Source organism: Ambystoma mexicanum, chromosome 11 (genome assembly GCF_040938575.1).
Source record: "Ambystoma mexicanum isolate Mex_15411 chromosome 11, UKY_AmexF1_1, whole genome shotgun sequence".
Lineage (NCBI taxonomy): Eukaryota > Metazoa > Chordata > Amphibia > Caudata > Ambystomatidae > Ambystoma > Ambystoma mexicanum.
The window spans coordinates 658,489,846-658,511,091 of NC_090934.1; the positions used below are offsets into that span (position 1 = coordinate 658,489,846).

Consider the following 21,246-nt stretch of genomic DNA (forward strand, 5'->3'; position numbering starts at 1 on the left):
GATATATAGTCGAATAATTCTGCATCTTTATTTAGTGTTTATCTTCTTTATGTGCGTTTCCTGTAATTAGAAAAATAAAAATCTGCGTTGTGTCTCTTTATTTGTGCCGTTACTTTCCTGCGTATAATCGGGGTGTTCAGCCCTCGGACATTATGGGGGTAAATAGTTAAGGACCCTGCCATTATGTAGCTGCCCACGCCTGATCCTCCTCCCAACCTTTAAAAAGGTATACATTTTTAGTGGCTTCAATGCAACCTACCATTTGTAATTCCCCAAGTTCCCCTCCCCTTCCGCATCCCCCCTCCCTGCCCTCCAATTCCCCCCCCCCCCCACCACCAGGTCTGTCTCTGCATCTGAGGATTCATCCACTCCGTGGGCGCCGACCCAAGTTGTACCTGGACCTAATATTAAAGGTTCAGCTAACCTTCTGTTCCCAAGTGTTTCTCCCTCGACTCCCGAACGGCTGTCCTGTGGTTATTTCTGGTACGAATGTAGGGCTCTAGCAGCCCTTCCTCTCCACATCAGTTCCTGGGTCTTTGGCCTTTTAGTTTTTCCTTTCTATTCCCCTGCACCATGGACCACTCCCACTGACTCGCTTCCCGTCTTCATGAGGCTCCAGTCCTCTCCTCTGTCCCTGTGCCTTCCACTTCCATGCCAAGAACTGACATTCCTTCTTTGCACTAAGTCACTCTCTGCCGTTTCCCGTCCCACGGGAAGAGTAATCCGAAGAGGAATGTCCATTTGTATGGGATTTTCTTTTCTTGTAATTTCTTTGTAATCAGGCCCATTGCCCTGCTTTTTTGCAGGGTGGACAGTGCCAGGTCTTGGAACAGACTGACTGTCGAGCCGTTTATTGTATCGAGTCTTGTCCCCTAGCAGCTCTTAGAATCTTCTTCTCTTCATAGGATTACAGGGCAGCCAAAACGTGTCTATTCTATTCCCCTCGCCGCTCCTCTTCGGACCTACCCGATGTACATTGTCTATCCGGACCTCCTCCGGGGAACAGCCTGTGAGTAAGTTTCCGAAGCATTGTTGGACAGTTGATTTCAGCTCCCTGTCCTGGATCGATGCTGCTAGGCCTTTTATCCTTATGTTGGAGCGCCTCGAGCCGTATCGAGATCCTCAGCCTGTATTTCGAGGTTGTGCTTAGCTACAGCTATTTGGTCCAATAGTGTGGAGTTCTGGCGGCCCTCTTTCCCCATTTCAGACAGAGTCTGCTCAGTCTCGTCTACTCTATTGCCCAAGGAATTAATGTCCTCCTTGATTTCCTTAAGTGATTCTTTCAGGCTTTTGATTTGTTGCATGAATGAAGACGTCAACCTCTCCTCCATCCCATGGAGGCACTTTTGCAGATCTTCCTTGTTTAGGGCCATCGCCTCGGGTTCCCGGATATCTTTAACGCGTCCCAGCCCAGGCTCTCCTTGTTCCCCATCCACCTTCTGCCAGACTCTCTCCAGGTGGGCCTTCTTATTACCTTTCTTGGGGGGCAGAAGACCTTGACCCTGTCTGCCTTTTCGGGCCTGGCATCTGCAGGTGGGCTCTCCCGCTTTCTTAGAGCCGCTTGTGGTGCGCCCTCTGTTTCCGCACTACATCGGAATCGACCAGTTCCTCCCCATCTTCTCTGTTGGTTCTAGGAAGGTTGGCGGCACTGTGGTTTATTCCGTCCTTCAGTGGTTCCTAGTTAGGCTCTCCTCGTTGCTGTCGTCAGCCGTGGTGTAGGGTGCCTCCCTGATCTTCAATCGGGTTGCTCTTTGCTGGTCCTTCTCCCGGCAGGGCCCGCTTGTTTGCCACTGGGCTCGGGACCCTCTACCTCCAGTAGTGGTGCCTCCTGTCACTTTGCCCCCTCTCCTTTTTTTGGAGAGCCTACCTTTATTCTTCTGGGACTCGGGCCTGCTTGAGGGGGTCCTCCTTTCTCCGTGGGCCTCCGTAGTGTGGGTATGCAACTGCTTTCCTATTCTTTATTGATGCTCAGTGCCCTGTTTAAGAGTCTTTGATTGTGGGGTGGGGTGCTCTTCCTCCCACCTCTGGGATTTACAGCTCTGTTGCCGCCGAGGGTTTTTACTTTGCGGAGTGCTTTGGGCCTTGATTGGTGCGTGGCCCTTCGCTGGGCCGGACTCCGTAGTGCCCCCTCAGCTGGCCCTTCACTTTTAGTTTCTCCACCCCCATGAAGCAAGCGTCCTTCGCCCTCGGACTGTCTTCCCCTGGCTGTACCAAGTCTGTGTGCAGGGGCCCTCACCTCTCTTTGGGACCTCGCTGCGCGGATGAGCGGGGTCGAACGGAATCCTCAAGTTGCTAGTTGACGGCCTTCTTGCCAGTCCGTTATATCTATATGGGCGCCAAGGGGGCTGAGGTACCTTGTCTGACCCAGCGCCTGTCAGCTATGGCCGTAGCTGTGTGCCCCTCTGCTCACCTGCGGCTTGCTCCGTGGGCGAAGCTTTTCTTCAGATGGGGTGGCTCTCCAATGTCCAGCTGCTGGATGCCGCTGATACCGCATCCTCTCTCTCCCCAACGCGGTACGTTGTTTCCCTGTGTGGGGCGATGAAACCCTTGCAGCGCCTTTCTAGTGTCCTGCCCGGGGGCATCTAATGGTGCGTTCTGTTTCACCACTTGTCCACCGTGCTGGGGCTCCCCCAGTGTGTTCCTTGGTGGTCCGCTCCACTAGTCGATCTGGTCATCCATGTATCACTCTCCCTCGTCCCTCCTGTCTGCACATATGAACGCAGTCTCCAGCTCCATCAGCTGCGCCGCTCCACTGTCCTTGTTAAATCCCTCTTTGCTCGATTCCGCAGGGTAGTCTTTGCCAGCCCTTCTTTCACTGGCCTCTTATGGCGGGGTGTTCGCTCCCCAGGTTCCGCGTAAGGCAGCGGGTGGACTGCTGTGCCACGGGGACTCAATGGCTTCATTCTGTCCACCGGTTGTTTCCTTCATACCGCTTCACCCCCTTATCCTCGGGTCGAGCATATATTGTTCTGATTCTTGTGCTTTCGACCCAGCTGCTTCACGCAGTTGTTTCAGAGGCTATATTGTACTCCTTAATAGACGTATGGCCGGGAGCTACTAGGAGTGCATGTTCACTCCACGGCGGACATCTTGAGCTTTAAACAGGCCTTTTGACGCCTTCTGTACAGATGCAACCTCAGTTATCTACAGAGACACTGATGTAAAGGGAACCGACACCATGCGCTTTAGCTCCTTATCGAGCAACTCCAGAATTTGCACGCTCAGCACGTAATCAGACTGAAACTCAGAGCTAGAGTAGTCATTGAGACAGGGATTGGAGTACAAATTCCCTCAGAGCATATGGGATCTATTGCCACTAGATCTGGATTGGCATTGAAAGGCATTCAAGTGTTGGGAGGACTGATAGATTCTGACTATCAAGGAGAGAGTAAAGTTATTTTGATGAACAGTGGAAATCAGATTGTGCCTATCCATGTAGGCGATTTGATAGCCCAATTGATTGTCCTGCCTGCCAAACTGTCTATGATCAAAAAGTGAGAGCCCCCTACTGTATTGACTTTCAGAGGGAAAGGAGTGTGGTTTGGTTCATCAGACCAAATGGTACAAGGTGTAAGAGTGTGGGTAGAGAAGCCTAGTGACCCACCTGTACCCACAGAGATAATTACTGTAGGCAGAGACCAAGTAGTTCTGGTCATGGAACTGCTGAAAAGTGTTATTTAAGAGAACAATTATGCCAGTTTCTGTACTAGATGTACCATACTGGCCTAATCACAAGTATCAATGGTCTCCATTTGGAAGAATCAACAAAAACACTTTTTTAAATGGAGAAACCAATCTAAAATGCCACAGTTGTACAAAGGAACAATGTGCAAGTGAGAAAAACAGAGATTGCAATTCATAAATCAAGTGAGGACAATGACAAAACACCAGTCCCAGCAGGCACAAAGAAACAGATTATAAAGGAAATAAGAATTACGCAAATGAAATTTACTCAAACACAGAATATATGGAAATATTTTACCAAACACAGCTTTAATTCATCTTACAGTCGAGGACAATGATGTTAGTCAAACTTTTTCAGTCTACAGTTATTTTCAATTTTGCCAGGAGACAAAATGGAAAAACATGACAAACTCTACACTTACAACATTGCCACGGGACACATTTGCATCAACATGACTGGTCAGCCAAAGGAGGTTGGCAAGTGTCAACAATTTATGGTCATTAAAAAAAAAAATCAAACAAACTGTATTCGAAAAGAGAATATGTGCACGTGCCCCAAGCACATGCACCAGTGTCAACAATGAAATGTATGAGAAAAACTGTTTTGCAAAATAGAGCTACTAGTGATTATTTACTGATAAAGCAAAAGCATCATTTAGGGTACAATTCATTTGAAGGGATGTGTTGTTTCAATTTGAGCAAAATCATATTAACAAATTGAAGGAGTTGACCAAAGAGGATACTGTTCATCATTCAGGTAATTGGTGGAATTGGCTAGTTACATGGCTCCCAAATATTGTTAAGACCCTAAGTTATGCCCTTGCTTGCACTTTTGTTATTTTGGTGTTCTTGTGCACAATGTATTTCTAGTTTAGCTATAATGCTTTGTAGATTTAAAAAATCTAATTTAGTGCCATTGCGCTACGGAAATTAAATGTCCAGGGGTGGAATGTAAAGCATTTCAAAATTGTAACCTTTGATTCCAAGATGGAGTCTAAGTAAAATGCATTCTGTGAACACATATGAAACTTTGGCTTCAAGCTTGAAGAGAATTTCACTTCTGAGCACACTGTGGTTGTGTTTGTTTATTCGTTCAGATGGAGCTTGTTTGCATTCTTTCAGTAGCCGAGAGCAAGGTCTGTTGGCTTCTCGTGAGAATCTGGAGATTATTTGCAAATTCAGTGGAGTCCCATAGCTGCAACGGCCACGCAGCTGTGGGATTCTACCGACGACGGTAAACATCTCTGGAAAAATACTGGTTTAAATTTGGAGGGAAAGACATCAGACAGGCAGGGCAAGAGCACATCACCTTACTTTGAACTCTGGCTGGACTGATTGAAGCAGATGTGTTTCTGTTAGCCTATTCCCCGAAGGATTCTCGCTCCTACTCTGGTGATTCCCAATGAAGGCTTGGCAGGGATAAAGAATGTTAGAAAAACACTAATGGTGATGTATTTCTGTCTTTTATTATGATCATCTTTAATTGCGATAATAAAGATACCCGGGACAAGTCCATTTCAAAATGTGTATGAAGTAAGAATGAATTCTGTGCATTCCAAGATAAAAAAAGACTGGAAGGCCAATGTGCTTTGAGTGCTGAGGAGAACCCCTTAAGTTAAAAAGACATCTTTAAATTACTGAGAAAACGGGAAGGCAAAATACCTGGATACCTTTATTGGTTTATCATCCTTTGAAGAGAAGGCTGGAACTCATCCGTATCCTGGTCAGCAGGCTCCGACAGTCACTAAGGGGGTGGAGGGGGTCAACGTCTGAATTTATGAAGTTTTAAGTCAGGGTCTGAAACCTGTCGCTCTCCCAAGATTTCTCACTATGCTGGGTAGGGCTGATGGGAATTGTAGCCCAAAAAACATCTTGAGATCCAAAAGTTGCAGAGCTTCGTTTCAAGTGAATGCCCAGCAGAACAGTGAAACACATACTGACACTTAACTTAGTGCTAAGTGACATGCTACTGCAGAAAAAAGCAGCACAATTCTATAGTGCTCCCCCTTTCTGTTGAGACAGAATTTCCCGTTTGTCTAAATGATCTTGGGGTGTGTCTCATACACCGGAGCGGGTTCACTTTTTGGATGTGATGAACGGGTAATTGCTGGGAATGCTAATTACCTTGCTGTATTTTCAGGGCTACAAATGTTCTCTTGGTGATGGGAAATGAAGGTATACTAAAATACTTTGCTCTCTCTTATTATAATGATGCTTGCATGACAGTATAGCTGTGTACACATAGGTGCCCAAATCACAATGGAAGAAGGAGTGAGATGGCTATTGTGATTGAAGTACCAGACACAGGCAGTTAGCAGGTAAGACAAATGGTTTATTATGTCTCAGTAATACAGCCCACCAGCAGAGCGTCCTCTTCTCACTCAGCCTCCTACAACTGTCATTCTCTCAGAGATACCATGCATTCTCATTCTAGCACTCACTCCAACTCATACATTCCACTCATCCATACTCACTCACTTCATCAAGCATACTACACCCCCCCCTTAACACTTAACAAATACGGCAGGGAGGGTTGTTTTTAAAAAGAGAAATAAAATAATGAAACAAACACATTTTCTTTTTTTGAACTACTACCCATACTTATCACACTTCCCACCACCTAGTCCTTAAACCTCTCAGACACCTTCTCTTCCTTCCAGACGTCCTTTGTGCGATGTTTTTCCTCACACACACATCCCCAAGACCAGGTACATCATGATCCTTAACCTTCAGCACTCTCCCAACATTCCAAGTCCTACCATCCTCTGGCATAGCAGCAATGTGTAAAACATTCTTCACTCTGCACGGCTTTGACCACTTCATTGGTCCCGGTCTCAAAGGGATTGGCAACTTCACCAGATCAACAGTTTGTAAATGACTTCCTTTGACTGCCTTCCTTTTGTCAAAATTCTTCTTGTTGGTCATTTGTCTCTTTCAGTTGTGCGACCTAGCTCTCTGCACACATTCCCAAGACCATCTTGCTTTCTTGGGGGCACAACTTACAATTGACATTCCTCCCCCTACTCAACTCAAAGGGGGATACACCTGTCGCCCCATGTGATGAGAAACTATGTTCTTCAATCCTACTCTCCCCAGTCTTCACCACGTACCCATGCCCACCTTATGCAATCCTTTATAACCTTGGTGAACCTTCAGCCACACCATTGGCCTGGGGGTGACACATTTACGTAAATGTCTGTTCTACCCCATTCTCCACAAAGTACTGGCACGACTCTTTAGACTTGAAAGCCATTATCACTGATGATTTCACTTGGATATACTTACCATTAAAATACAAATTCCATGAACCTTATGACATCCTTAGTGGGGACGCTTCTAGTGATTCTCACTTGCACCCATTTTGACGATGTATCAATTAAAACAATGCAATACTTTTGCACACCCTTATTCCGAATTGGGCCCACAATGTCCATACCAACCTTCTCCCATGGCATTCGGGGAACAGACAAAGTAATGGGACTCTCTCGTCACCAAACTTTTCTCGCTTAACTTGCAAGATACACAATTCCTCAAAACGCGCGCCGCTTCCAAATCAGTCTGTCCACCAACATTCGGCACAAATTGCCTGTTTTGTTTTCGTACTTCAGCCCACCAGCAAAGTGTCCTCTTCTCACTCAGCCTCCTCCAACTGTCATTCTCTCAGTGACACCCTGCATTCTCATTCTAGCACTTAGTCCAACTCATACATACATCACATCTCACGCTCCACAACCACTCTTACTTCATCAAGCATGCAACAGTGATTCAAATTGGTGACCTGCGGGTTATCTTTGCAGCGGACAAGTACCTACTTTGGCAGTCTACATGACACTGAAAACTGTTTTGAGGGTCACAACCAGACTTTGACAGCAGGTACAATGTCCTGCTGAGCTATCCTTTTGGAATTGGAAGAGTTACATTAATGTACCTTACTGAAATCACAATCTACGGCCTGCAGGTCATATTAACCCGTTTAGCAGGACTTTAAACCCACTGACCTGCTCTACTGAGTTTAATACCTCTGAGTAATGAGAACATGTAAGCAGCTTCCTCAATTAAGAAGTGTTAAACCCTGAAGCTGGTCAATAAAACGACAGTTGAGCCTTAACCAGCCCTGCATCATGCCACATTGCTTGGGGGTATTCACAGTCTCCACTGTCAAGGAAAGGCCATCAATGGGTATATATTTTGTTTTTATAGAAAGGGGAAAAGATGGGGTTCCTATGTGGTTATGCGCTCCGGCCCAAGAAACGAAAAGGCGTCTAGATATGGTAGGGGTTTAAGCAGCGGTAAGCAGGGAAAAGTGGGTACCCCAGCCCACCGATTGAAACGCACTCAAATACAAGATTCCCCATGCCAGCGCGGCTTGGGGAACATTGTCCTTGAGTGTATTTTTACACTTCAGCCGATGCATCATTCCCACAGAATCGGAATTGCATTGGCAGCAGCGAGGCTACTTTCTTTCACCTCACACACACACACACACAATACAGACAGCAGCAGGTGAGACGGAGGCACCCCTCCACCACGGGCTTCTTTATCCAAAGTGGCCCGCTACTTTATTTTACATTTGTCAAGCGCCTAAGCCCAAGGCGCTGTTGCCAACCAGTTACACGTAACGTAGATTTGCAGAGAGAGTACATTGTGCCAACAACTCAGGAAGCTCCGTCTGCAAAGTGGTGCTCCATGAAAAGACCTTTGCCCAATCTTATACCAAACAAAACCTGCTGCCGACACTGCTGGGGATGTGATGATAATGGCTATACACTCTTCCCGCATCAACGAAAAAGACACAATTTGCCAATACTTATTTCTTGCTTGCATTTGCACATTGGGAAAAACATAAGCACCAGAACACAAAAAAACAACTAGTGGATCAAGTCTATTATGGTACACTTGAGAGATCAGCCTGTTACACACTGCTGATATAGTTTTATACTCAACAAAACCTTAGCTGTTGCACACCTTTAAACAACACTGAACATAGAATACAAGAACCCTGCCCTGGCTGTGTACAGCAGCCGAAGCAAAACTCCACGCCCGGCCACCTCAGCCCAAACGCACCCTGCTCTGCTATGCCTGCGGCGGAGTGATGGTTGAACATGTCGCACTTTACACTTGGATCATACAAACAACGCCCCATTTGCCACTATCTCGCTACACAACTCACCTTCTCAGTGCCTCGAAATCCAGCTCCCGGCAACTAATTCAAAACACAGTCGATTAGGGGCCGAAGACGCCCATTGGTCCAACACTAGGATGACGCCACTGCGTCCACTGCCTTGACGTTCGGAAGAGCGACTACGTACTCCATCGTCCAAGATAAAATGGCTGTTTGGGACTGGAGGATACGTTTGACAATCAGCTCCAAGATGAGTTACAATTGGATGAAAGAGCACTGCACGCTCGCTTCCAATCGGTAGCTCGCTTAAGGCAGATTAAAAGGGTCCCTTTCGCGTTGGTACTTCTTGTAAATTCTGGAAACGGTTGTTGATGTTTGACGGTAATCGTCTCCTAGATTGACAGCCGGCAGGCACACAGAGGAGGAGGTAAATAAAGAGCGCATGTGTCTGGATTTCAGAAAACACACAACGCTTGGAGTCTTTAGACTTCATAGTAGTGTATTCTGTGAAGCGCAATGTGGCAGACTTTGTATATCGTTTTTATTTTTTTTATAAATTCCGGAAGCGGGGGGAATTTTAGAAATGCGTATAAAGGGATGCTTTTAGATGGCCAGTTTAAAACGAAACACTACGGCGTGAGCAATCCGGACCAATGCAGCATAGCACAGGGACGCAAAAAAACCTACATTTCGGGTGTGGGCGGGTCTAAGTGGTGATGGCATGGGCCAAATCAGAAAGTAGGTCGGGTGGGGGGAAGCTCGGAGGCTCGTCCCCACTGTTCTACAATTCCCCCCCCCCCCACCCATGGTATGCTGTGGGGACCAACTATCAAATAGTATATTTTAAAGCAAAAAATGCAGAGAATGGAAGACTTTCTTGAAAGGAGCAACTTTAAAGTTTTACTGGGTTTGTTCAAATACATTTGTCTGAACAAATGAACAAACACAGTAAAACTTTTAACACCACCAGTTTCGTGGAAAGGCTTCCCTCACCTCTGCCTAAGAAAATGCAAGTGCGCACATCCAGGGGCGCACCTAGGCAAAAATGTAGGCAGTGACTAACCTTTCAAATGTTGGGAGAGGCGCTAACTTCAGAGGCGGTGGAGGAGTGGCAAACATACTTGTGTAGGGGCATCCAACTTCATTACTCACTGTAATGAGACTTCTATTGCGGCTTAATTGTTACAATCAGTTTACTCTCCTTTAAGTCTGAAAATGCCCACTTCTTGCAGATCCTGAAGGTCCTAGAAAATGGCAGATGGTGTGTGATGAAAGAGTGTGGGGCAGTACTCTGGACGGCCCAAGCAACTTCATTGGCTGGGAACAACGGGAGAAAATGTAATGTTCATTTTACCACAGTCCGCTATACTAGAATCTCTGGTGCACTGACTGGCTGGTCAGACTATGGGCCTCATTATAAGTTTGCCGGTCCGGAAACAATGGCACCGGTAACTTACCGGCGCTGTTGTTTCCACACCGACACACTATGGGTTTGCCAGCCTGAGCAGCTGTTCCCGACAGGTCTGACCCTGCAGGCAGAGCGGCCACGGTAGACAAGGTGTCACAGAAGCACATTTAACAACAATGCCGGTGCTTCCGTGGTCCCCATTCTCATAGAGTCTGATAGGGCTCTATGGGAATGGGGACTTACAATTTGCTGGCGCCTGACTTCCCGGACCGTCAGGGTTGTAATCCCCAGTGTTACCGGGAAGTTACCTGCCGGTTGCACTGGCACGGTTACTGCCAGACCCTTAATGAGGCCCTATGTCTTCCTGTTAAATCGGGTGTTATGAGACTGGAGGGTCAGTGCAGCAATAATGCAATTCTATGTGACAGTATGTAGCCACTAGCAGATGAGCACCAGGGTACACACATTTGTTCCTACACTTATTAAAACTGTTCTATTGTAAGGGTGTAAACGAATCACTTATAAGCACTCCATTCAGGGTGATATTACATTATTTGCCTGGTATCACACAATTACGTTAAACAGCGAAGCAGGGGTTTTACCCCACTCTGCAATTTGGTCGTGGCCACCGTCTTGCAAGCTTTACTTGGAACAAATGGGTGTCAAGACCTACAATAATACTGTCCTCTAGAGTTTATTTGCAAAATACAAAAATTGCATAGAAAAGCATCATAACAACATGTAAATCCTTATAGCAGCATGTTGGGCCAAAATAATACCAGTGTACCTTTTATTTTCCACATCCCGAATGGAAAACTATAAGACGCAAAAGGCAAAATATCTATTTACCCACTTTATTTTCAGCGCTTTAAGACGCACACAAATAAGTTGTGTAAACTCGTGTTTGGAGATTCGTTACATACCTCCAGCGTGGTGTTATGTATGGTTTTAAGAACATTCAACTAGGGACATCAAAGCAAACTTTACTTTTTAGCATATAGCTATCAGATGTTATGGGTATGAACTCATTGTCAAAGGGTGCTTTATTGTGTTGCTCTTTAACTGTCACAGATTTGCAAGTTGACTGGTGGTCTTTCAGTTGGAAATTCACAATTATGCATAAGAAAGGCTATGCTGCTGATGACAAGAGAACAGTGTTGTCGAGTTCATTACGGAACTGGCTGCAGGGACACACCCAAGTGTGTCTCGGGGCTGTGACTGGGAAATGGGCAGTGCTTGATCATCCGAGCCGAGCAGATAGATTTGCCTCGGAAGAAACAAAATGCGCCCAGAAGCATGTTCCTGATACTTTTAACTGTTAAAGGGCACGGAAGCCCTCCTCCTCGGCTAACATTTCGTGGGGGGCTTCAGGTATTCCCTCTGGAACTGGTATAATGTACATTTTAGGCACAAACCCTGGCTATGGCAATTCTGATAACTGTATTCAATGTTCTCATAAAGCATTCTGCCTATACATTCACTCTCTGCCACACTGGTAAAACCTTCCTATGGTGAGCCCCACATTGTTGCATGAATATCAAAAACCCTTCTCCCTGGAAAAGGGGACCATTATCCGAGCACACAACCTCAGGTAGGGCATGGGATGCAAAAATCTTTTCCATTGCCAGCAGCACATACGGCAGGGCCGTGGATAGTAAAATTCCACCTCTGTGTATCTGGACCACTGACCAACCATCAGCAAGAAATGGGTGTCCCTGTAGGTTGACCTGAAATCGACATGGACCCATGGCCGTTTCCAGGGAGTGGCCTGCGGTGGCGCATGCCCCTCGAATCTGAATGCCCACCCCGTGTGCGTGTACGCTTGTACTTCATGCCACCTGTGATGAATCCTGCAGACTCATCACTGATACCCAGCCTAAAGTCTCCTCCCATGTAGCAAGGGAGGGCAGCCGCTATCTGATCCTGGCCCTGGTGGTGGTATTCCGAGGGTGGATCACATGGGAGGGGATAGGTGTCAGGGTGGGGGTGGGGGGAGTGAGGCTCAGACACAGGGTTATTCTTCTCTTGACTGTGAAGAAGAAACACTAATCCCACAGTTTCTAATGGTCTGCTGTCATTATTCAGTACCCTTTAATTGTAAGGTCTTAAAACCTACTTCTGTTAAACATTTTAATCAAAACTTTATCCTTCACATGTACATAACTCCTGTAGGATACCTTTGACATCTAATGTTGATGAGGACTGTGGTGTAGATAAAAGTGTGCAACAGAACAAAAACACTGTGGTAATCCTTTGGACTTTAAGAAAACCGTACATACTGACATTTCAATCCGAGAAAAACCTGCAGACGGGGGAACGAGACAGAAGGCTGCGGAGCGGGAAGCAAAGCAGCGGCACATCTGCAGGGCTGTGTGTAAAACCAAAATCCGGTAACTGCACTGCAAACAAGATAAGAGACTACAGACACGGATATGAGTGTAAACAATACAAGTTAATTCGCTTCAAGCAGACTCTGGTTCTACCCAGCAATAACTGTGCAGAAGTGATCAATTTACAGAAAGAAAATGACATCCTTTTATGCGCTCCAGTTTACATGAGTTGTGCTGTGAGTGTGATGTCATAGACAGTTTACAGCTCCATGCTACGGAGAGGGTTTTCTGTGAAACATACATTCACCCATTTTTGTGAGTGGTTCCATGTTCTGTACGTGCTAGCTGTCTGACCTTGCAAGACAACAGACTCTTCGTACTGAAAGGAAAACATTCCTACCAACATTATCTTTGTTTGTATAACAGTTACTTGCGCAGTAGCATGTTCCTACATATTTGTTCAGGGTAACCCTTTCCTGGTACAAATAGAAAAGAACAGACCAGGCAACAACATTTTGATCACGCTTGAGCAAGCCAAGGCTGTAATAACAATGAGCTAATTTCTTTGCATAAGCAAAAATCAGCACTCCTGTGTGGTGATTTCTTGCAGCTCCAAATAGATTTGACAGGATGGAGTGAGAGCATGCAACAAAATGGGAATAGCTTAAGGCTAACCTGAAGTAAATGCATTTTCACAAACCCTCCTTTTAGCTTAAGCTAAAGTATTTATATTTGTATAGAACCTTGACTGGGCATTACTTTATTTTGGACGGTTATACTTCGCTATTTTAATTGCTACTGTTTCACATTCACACGCCTCTTGAGAGTAAAGCATTCCCTCGGGCCAACGTACCACCAAAGGCAGTTCATCTTTTAACTCTGCCTGTTTTACCTTTATGGTTGGGTGCACTCTTTGTAGAAGTGTGCGGGCTGAGTACGCACTTTAGCCTGTACTCATCCTTGTGCTCCTGCAGGATACGTCAAAGGAACTTAGCAGCCAGAGTTTAGTAATGGTGGTGTTGAACCCCCCCTAAGGTGCAGACTTGTGTACTGGTGATGTCATGGAAATTGCTCTAAAATGAGTAGGATGGCCAAATGCAGCCTGCATTCTGACAGACTGCATGCTGAAGGACTATGTAGAGGCTCTAGGACCCTGTGGGAGCCGGCAGTCATGCCTACACTGGGCGAGAAGCATTTATTTACCCAGCTTTGGCCCTACTGAGGCAATGTGAAGTACTATTGCTGGTTGTGTCTTGGTTGTGTGACATATCTGAGGATATAGTCACTTCTTCTCTAGTGGGAGACCTTTCCCATGGGGCGAGGGCAGTGCTTCCACAGTGCAATAATCCCCTGGGGTTGGTGAACCTCCTATGGAATTGGGGACAATTGTTCTCAGCGAACACAGTATTCTTCCACCTTAATACACCAAGTACCCTCTCAGATACCAAATCCTTTGTAGGCAGAACCAATATACTCTGTTGCAAGGTTAGTAACTCTAATGTACTTGAAAACCTTGACCTATTAGAGAATACTGTGATTCCTGCCTCAGAGGGGAAAACGAGACGAAGATCACATCGAGGAAACCAAGTGAGCAGTCTAGTCTTTTTCACGATGTCAAGTGCCTGAATGAACAAGCTGTCCACTGCGCGAGTTCAAAAGGAGCTGAGCTGTGAAGCTCAGGAAGAGCGATCCTCTGAGGAGGTACAGCGGGATGACTGCCCCAGGTGGGCAGAGAGAAGCCAAACAGGATACCACAAAGTGAGTGTAAGGAAAACCTGATGAGATCTGAGCAGGAAGGACCGACAGGGTGGTTGGTAATATTTACATCCGGACGACCCAGGCACCCGCAAGCTGCTTGCAATGCAGGACGTGCAAATGGAGAAAGCGACGCCTGTGGAACCGCTGTAGACCCCGCCATTCACCAGGGAGCTGCCAGAACCTCGACAAGCAACACAAGAGCTGAGGAAACGTGGGTACCAGTCAAACGAGAGAGAACAGGTACACTTGTTTATCAGAACGTGTTGGTGGTCTGGGGCAGTTCGCGTGTAAACATAAGAGTTGTAAGAAGAGTGTCCAGGACCCAAAAGAGATTGAAAGAGTGTTGCATACTTGGCAGGAGAGTGAACAAGGGGTAGCAAACCTGTGCGATTCTGGGACCTGCACCCATATCAGAAACCAAAGTCTAAAGCCAGCATGGTCTAGGACCCAGTGGAAGACACATTTTATAAGGGTAACCTTTGCGAATCAGGAACTCTCTCCCACCTGAAGGATTGGAAACTAGGGGAACAAAGACTCTGGAATTGATAAAGTGAAACCTATACTTGGTAGAGGAGTATGCCAAGTTAGGGGGATTGAAGGACTGGGAATACAAGAGACAATTATTTGTGTACTATCCAGTGTCTTGGAAGAATAATAAGGAGCGTTACCCTCGCTTTGGAACTTGCTGTTTTTGAACATTATTTTGCACCCTGTTATTACCATCGAAAATGGAGACTTTTCTGTTTACTTAAAACATCAAGAACACTGTTCATTTGAAGTTAATAATTCCTTGCACAGTTATAGTAGTAACTTAGTGTTAAGGGCAGAAGTAGGCTTTCTTATGAATTTACAGGGACTGACATTTTTTTCAGACTTCCTGGCATTTTTCATTAGTTTCTTTAGAGGCAGGGAACCCCTCTTAGTTTAGGGAGGGGAAACCCCTCTTAGTTTTTAGGGACAGAGAGGTATTTTTCCAACCCTTTTTCCTTTAATAAAAGTCTTAACCCAAAATCATGCCTCTCTTGTGTCCGAGTCTGATCTATACACCCTTATAGTTAGCGGAAACTGGGTGTTCCTCACATCTCGGATATGTTTCCTGGACCCTAGGCTAGCAGGCTGTCCGTTTTCTATTGAAATCCTGTTGTAGTCTATTTGATCCGTTTTTCTGTTGATATCGGACCTCAGCATATCCTTTATCTGGGTAAGAGCTCCAGTTGCCTTCTTTTGCTGCCTGTTTATCTATACACACTATTCCATTCCCAGATGGTTCATTTGCTCTTGCAATTGGTGTTGATAGGAACATCATTAATTGTAAACCTTTAGCAGCAACCACATATCATTCCTTAAATAATAGGTCTTAACTCGGATTTTGGGGCTCATAATTTCCACTTTCAATCTGTTTTTTAACTTTTGATGACTTTATTTCTTAGTTGTGTGTGTTTCTTGTAGTATGGGCAAACGCAAGGCCAATGATGAGCTGACATGATCTAAAGAAGCTAACGATAAAAGCTGATACCATACCGAGCACCCTAGGACCGTTAGACTGTTATTTAAAAAGAGCATGGGGGGAGGGCGGATGAGTCTCTGATTAATGCTGTGGAACTGAACATCAATAATACTTCAACCAAGATGGATAATGTGATGGAAATTGCTTGTGTGATGTTGTGCTAGCCCACGATGTATCTTTTAATGAGTTTCGTGAAAGACATTAACTTCACAGTGACGATATGCTTATAGGCTTGGCATTTAGACATAATTGAACCAGCCCAGTGAAGTCCGGCAAGGAAATTGACACAGCTGCACATAAAACCTCTGTTAAAGTTCCAAACAAAGAGAAACACATTTTGCCAGCAAAGCCAAAAAATTGATCTACATTAAGTAATTCTAAGTAAGGAAGAGAACATGCATTCGAAAAGAAGAGACCGCTCTTTTGTACAAACAAAGGTACAGCAGCTAAAATGCTTTAAACCCATATTTTAGTGTAATCTGTTCAATTTAACATCTTCTACAACATCAATGGTAATGATGACTAATGAGAAACCCCTTCAATATACTATTGCTAAGTCTTTAGACCTTGTCATCCCCTTGATAATATCTCTACTGGAAAGAATTAGTAAAGTTCAAAGTCTATTTCTGCTCATTGCTTCTTAAACTCCTACTGAGGCTTCTTCCTGACATGCAAAGTCTGAGTAACTGCCCGAAACATTGTTAGCAGTGGAACTGTTACCATGTAAAGGGTTCTGTAGAGTCTGGTAATAAGGATGAGTTTTTGGTTGCTATAAATAGATCGGTCTTATTGGAAGTCATAGTAATGAACATGCCTTAAACGTAAGGGGTCCCTGTCACTAAAGGAAATGTTACTCTGAATAAACTTGATAAGAAGATGAAGAGTCTAACGAGTTTCTTTCTCGTTCCAAAATACAAGTCCAAGATGAATTTACCCCCAGCAGCTGCACCCTAGTGTGTTGGTCTAACTATGGTTCCAGAACTGACAACATTAATTTTGATCCACTGACACAACTTCCTTAAAGTATAAGGGAACAGAATGGCTAGGTCCACTTCAAAAGTCCTTAAGGTGTGATTTGTATTCCCTTTTCAAAATGATTGCCTCGCTGACTATTTGATTAATTCTAGCCTAGCAATGGAAAACGGCAAGGGTGGGATGTTTTTGGTCCCCTGATGTTTCCTCTAGCCATAAGGAAAAAGGAAAGTATTCTGAGATGCATAAGACTCATGCCATCTCTACCAATACCAAAGGCTCCAAGTCTGTGTATCTGGAATAGCAAAACAGTTTTCGGCCCCTATCTAATTTGGAGGATATTGACTGATGGATCAGTTCTGTGAGAAACAGAAAATGAAATATCTAGGATGGGATGTAATTCTAGGAACCATACAGAAGCCACAGATATTCTATCATTGAATCCATCCCCTTCCTGGAATATAGCTGGATTGGAAGGTAAACTAGAAATCGAGGACTTGTGGGAATTTATTAGTAAACAATGTTATTTGTTTTGAAAAATCCTGTGACCATTCCAGGGAATTCAGCCTTTCTCCCCAAGGTGTAGCTGCCCCCTTTGGGACTAGGCAGGTGAGACTGCTATGCAAAACCCTCCATAGGGGACAGGGCAAGTGGTATCCCACACCTTCAGCTATCCCTCCGCAAATACCTCCCCTCTCAAGCTCTTTGCTCCTCTACCTCTAACTCCCTGGGGGTCGATCTCTATCTTTGGCTGGGGCCTCCCTCTGGAACAGCCTCCCTGCTACTCTAAAACATGAGGAGAACCATCTCTGGTTCCGGAAGCACCTCAAAACCTTCCTCTTTGCTTCTGCCTTCACTCGCCTTCTCCCCTGCTGATCTGCTCTCTAGGCACTGTGCACCTGGCCACCCTCTGTCCCCTGGGCCCAGGTACCTGCTCACCCTGCCACCTTCCTGCACTGCCTCCTGGCCACCCCTTGCACTGGGGACTGTATCTGTACCCATACAGCCCCCCCCCCCATTTTTCTTCTTTTTCCACACTTATTCAGACTTACCCAGTCTGCTGCCTTAAACATAGCACTTGCCACTTGCTGGCTGCACTACCACAGTTTGCCTCAATTTTCTATTTATTTTATTTATCTGCACTCCTCGGCTTCTGCACTTTCCACTCTCCCCCTTCCATGCGCTTTTTCCCCTTTTCCCTTTCCAATGCACTTGCGCGTTCTCAATGTCACTGGGCCTAATGAGATCGTTTTTATGATGTGCTGTGTTCTCCCTTGTTCCCCTCCCTTGCCTAGTCGCGCTCTGAAACACTTGTGTACGAGCGCGATACAAATAAAATATATCATATCATAAGGAAAGCCCAAGTAAGGTTTTTATTCCAACACCCATTACTCCCCAGTCCTAAGTATCCATTGGCTACATGGGGGTTGAACAGGATAGTAAGGTACAGAGCCCTTTAAAAGTGGAAGGCTTGGTTTTGGACTCTTGTTGCCACCTTTTTGTGGCGAGTGGAACCAATGTACTCTCACCTTTTGGTTGCCTCGAGGAATATAAAGAACAGTGAATTTCAGTACCGGGAGAGCAAACAGCCAGAGAGCAAGAAACGCTGGCCTCCGCGACCACGCAGAAGAGGGAGTCCCTCCCTCACAAGAATGAGAAGAGGAATCACATCGTCACGTTGTTGATAGTCGAGGAAGTCCGTAGGAGGCAGGCACTTGGTGCAAGGCCAAGAACCTGGAGAACACAGAAGGAAGCCAAGCCAGAAGAGCCGGTCGATGTGCAGTCAAAGCCGTTAATCCCGAATGGGAGAAACTGCAGAGTGAACCTGACTGCATAGAACAAAGCCAGATCTGAGTAGTGGAACTGTGCTGGCCAGAAACAATGAAGCCCTGGATGAGAGCTGCTGCTGGAAGAAAGGTACACAACCTTTTATCAAGGTCGGGTGGAGGCCGGTGAGGCCACGGCAGAGCACACACCAGGCAAAGAATCTGAAAAATCCATGAGGGGGATGAAGTGACTGATATGCAGAGGAATGCTGTGCAGGCTTGTCGGACTGGGAGTTAGACACCTTGAGGGGGTAAGAAAAGCAAAGGTATAGAGCTCACCAGCCCAGGCTGGCCCATAACAGTTCAAAGTCTTGTTGCAAGCCAGAAGATCCCTCTCCACCACTTGTGTTTCTCGCTCCCCACTAGATTCAAGGTTTGGGTGCTTCTGGGCTCCCCTCAAGTCTGTTTTTTGCTTTCTTTATTGGGCCTCTCTGGCTCCCTTTGGTTTCTTTGTCTACTACTTCACTAGGCTCTCCTGGGTATCTGTAACCCTTCTCCTCTACTTGTGGTTCTCTAAGCTCTTGGGGTTTCTTGTTACCCTTCTGGAGGTTTATCCTCCTCGAGTTTCGCAGGCTCTGGTAACCTTTTTCTTTCTCTCAGGGCCCCTGTGACCCTGTACTTCACTTGGCTCTCTCTGTTCTCCCTCAACTTGGGCAACCCACATACATTCCGCGTTGTAGGGTCTGCTCCAAAGAGGGTGTGTCTCTTCGGCAGCGCTTCTCTCTGCCTGACGATCATCTGGACTGGATACGAGCGATCTTCGGATTCCGTTCGTTGTGGCGTTCTCTCGCCCTTCTGCATTCTCATTTGGAGTGGAGAATTCACTCCTCCCATGGATCCTGGTTTTGGCGTTTGTTCGCGGGCACAGGGCCCACCACCTCGTTGGCACGGTCGCGCCACCAAGAAAGTTTCGGTTTGGTTAGCCTTGGCTTCTCAGCCTCCGTATGCCTCCATATCGGGACGATGGCTTCTCGCTTTGGTTGCCTCTCTCCGCGCCACAGCCGGATTTGCTGTGCAGCACATCTCCACCCCTGACTGACGTACTCAAGCCTCATGTCTGTGTGGTTTCTCCTCCTCCACTCAAGGGTCATTGGCCCTTTTTATTCTCGCTCCTGTAATGTGAGAGGACGTATCATTAACCACTGGTTGTCGAACAGGTATAACGTTCATTACCTTGAGAAAGCACATACAGCAGGGTTCGAAATTGAGAGGAGCTGGGAGCCATTTAGTTGCTGCTTCTAGCCTAGGAGAGACTAGTTAGCTTAAAACCAACAACTACCAGGAGCTAATTTTGGTTCTCTATGCCAGTTTGTGCCTTACAAACATGCATATGTGACATTAACGTTGAGTATTTGAGCGTGCGTATAAAGAAGATTCAGGGCACATAATGAATCCTACAAGATCAACAAAGTCAAAGTGTGCCTCTCATGTGGAAGTGAGATTTGCGGTGGACTGGGTATTTACTTCTGGTTTCCAATGGTAGCCCCTGCCTACTGGGTTAATCCAGACACCCAGGAGCTGGTTTTAGCTCCTGCTCATTGAATCTTAATTTCAAACCCTGTACACATATTAGCAATATTGCCGACTCGCATGTAGGCAGTCAATATCTGGCGAAAGGGAGTTCCCGATTGAGTCATTGTCCCCTGGAGGGGAGTCTCTCCCATTGAGGTCCTGCTTAGCCAAATCCCTAGACAGGGGTTTCCTTAACAGGCTCACCTCCCTAGCCTCAAAGGTGGTGGCTCCCCCTAGGGAAGAAGGGACGGATTCTGCAGATTTGTTAATCCTCTGAGGGGCCAGAAATGCAAGACTGGCACAAAGGTAAAGTTTGCTCAAGGTTTGCCATTTTATTAAATAAAAAGGGTGAAATAAACACCTAACTTTCCCTATCCTAACCAGGACATCCTTACCACGCAAACTAAACTAAAGAAAGATGACCAAGTGTCCAAAAAGTCTCTGAACCCTCACAGTAATACATACAAGAAAAGGGACACATGGAATATTTGACTATCTTCAATTTAACACAATAAAATAAGAGTTCAGACCTGTAGATTTTTTATGTATTCCTTGTAACTAGGGCCGGATTCCCTTTCCCGTGGATTAATGCAGCAACACCTTTGCAGAAGTACTGATTAAACAGAGTTCTGTTCAGTTCAATACAAAAGATCATTTCCTTCAAATTGTGACTTTCCACTTGTTAAAGTAAATGTCTTTCTTAAACACTCGTTCCACAAATCACAACAATGGGTGTCTTTCCCAATATTCTTCTTGATAAAGCAAAAATGTCTTTCTCTCAAAACATAAGTTCATAAATCAAAACAATTATCAGCATATCACCTTTCTTCTTCAAAAGGAATGCTTTTGTTAGGATAACACAGCAACTACTTCTGTTAATGCCACACTTGTTCATTTTTTAAAATCTTTTTCTTCAAATAACTTTCTCTTAACACTCTTCATTACAGCACTTTGCCACAAAACAACATCTTCTTTCCTGGTCCACTTGCCTTCCAGGACTAACTACTATTGGTCCCTTTCTTGGTTTACTCGCCTGCCAGGATGTAAACTCCTGCAACTACACTTGTGCTTTGTGGCAATATTTGTTCCAAAATCCTCCACACCAGTATACCTTGTGGGGAAGGTTG

At 45.6% G+C, this 21,246-nt stretch overlaps 2 protein-coding genes across 9 annotated transcripts in view; one reads left to right on the forward strand and one right to left on the reverse strand.

The window, feature by feature from the left end:
- The window catches only part of KIF18A (kinesin family member 18A), a 375,729-nt gene extending 366,735 nt beyond the window's left edge, over positions 1 to 8,994 (reverse strand). For both annotated transcript variants that reach the window (XM_069623518.1, XM_069623519.1), the window contains exon 1: positions 8,855 to 8,994. The gene's annotated coding sequence lies outside the window, so the exon portion shown is untranslated. The remainder of the gene's footprint in view (positions 1 to 8,854) is intronic.
- A 102-nt stretch (positions 8,995 to 9,096) lies between these two features.
- METTL15 (methyltransferase 15, mitochondrial 12S rRNA N4-cytidine) overlaps positions 9,097 to 21,246 on the forward strand; it is a 1,712,973-nt gene continuing 1,700,823 nt past the window's right edge. For 3 of the 7 annotated variants that reach the window (XM_069623523.1, XM_069623520.1, XM_069623526.1), the window contains exon 1: positions 9,111 to 9,233. The gene's annotated coding sequence lies outside the window, so the exon portion shown is untranslated. Of the gene's footprint in view, positions 9,234 to 21,246 lie in introns of all 7 variants that reach the window. The other 4 variants (XM_069623524.1, XM_069623525.1, XM_069623522.1 and 1 more) reach the window with 2 other exon arrangements.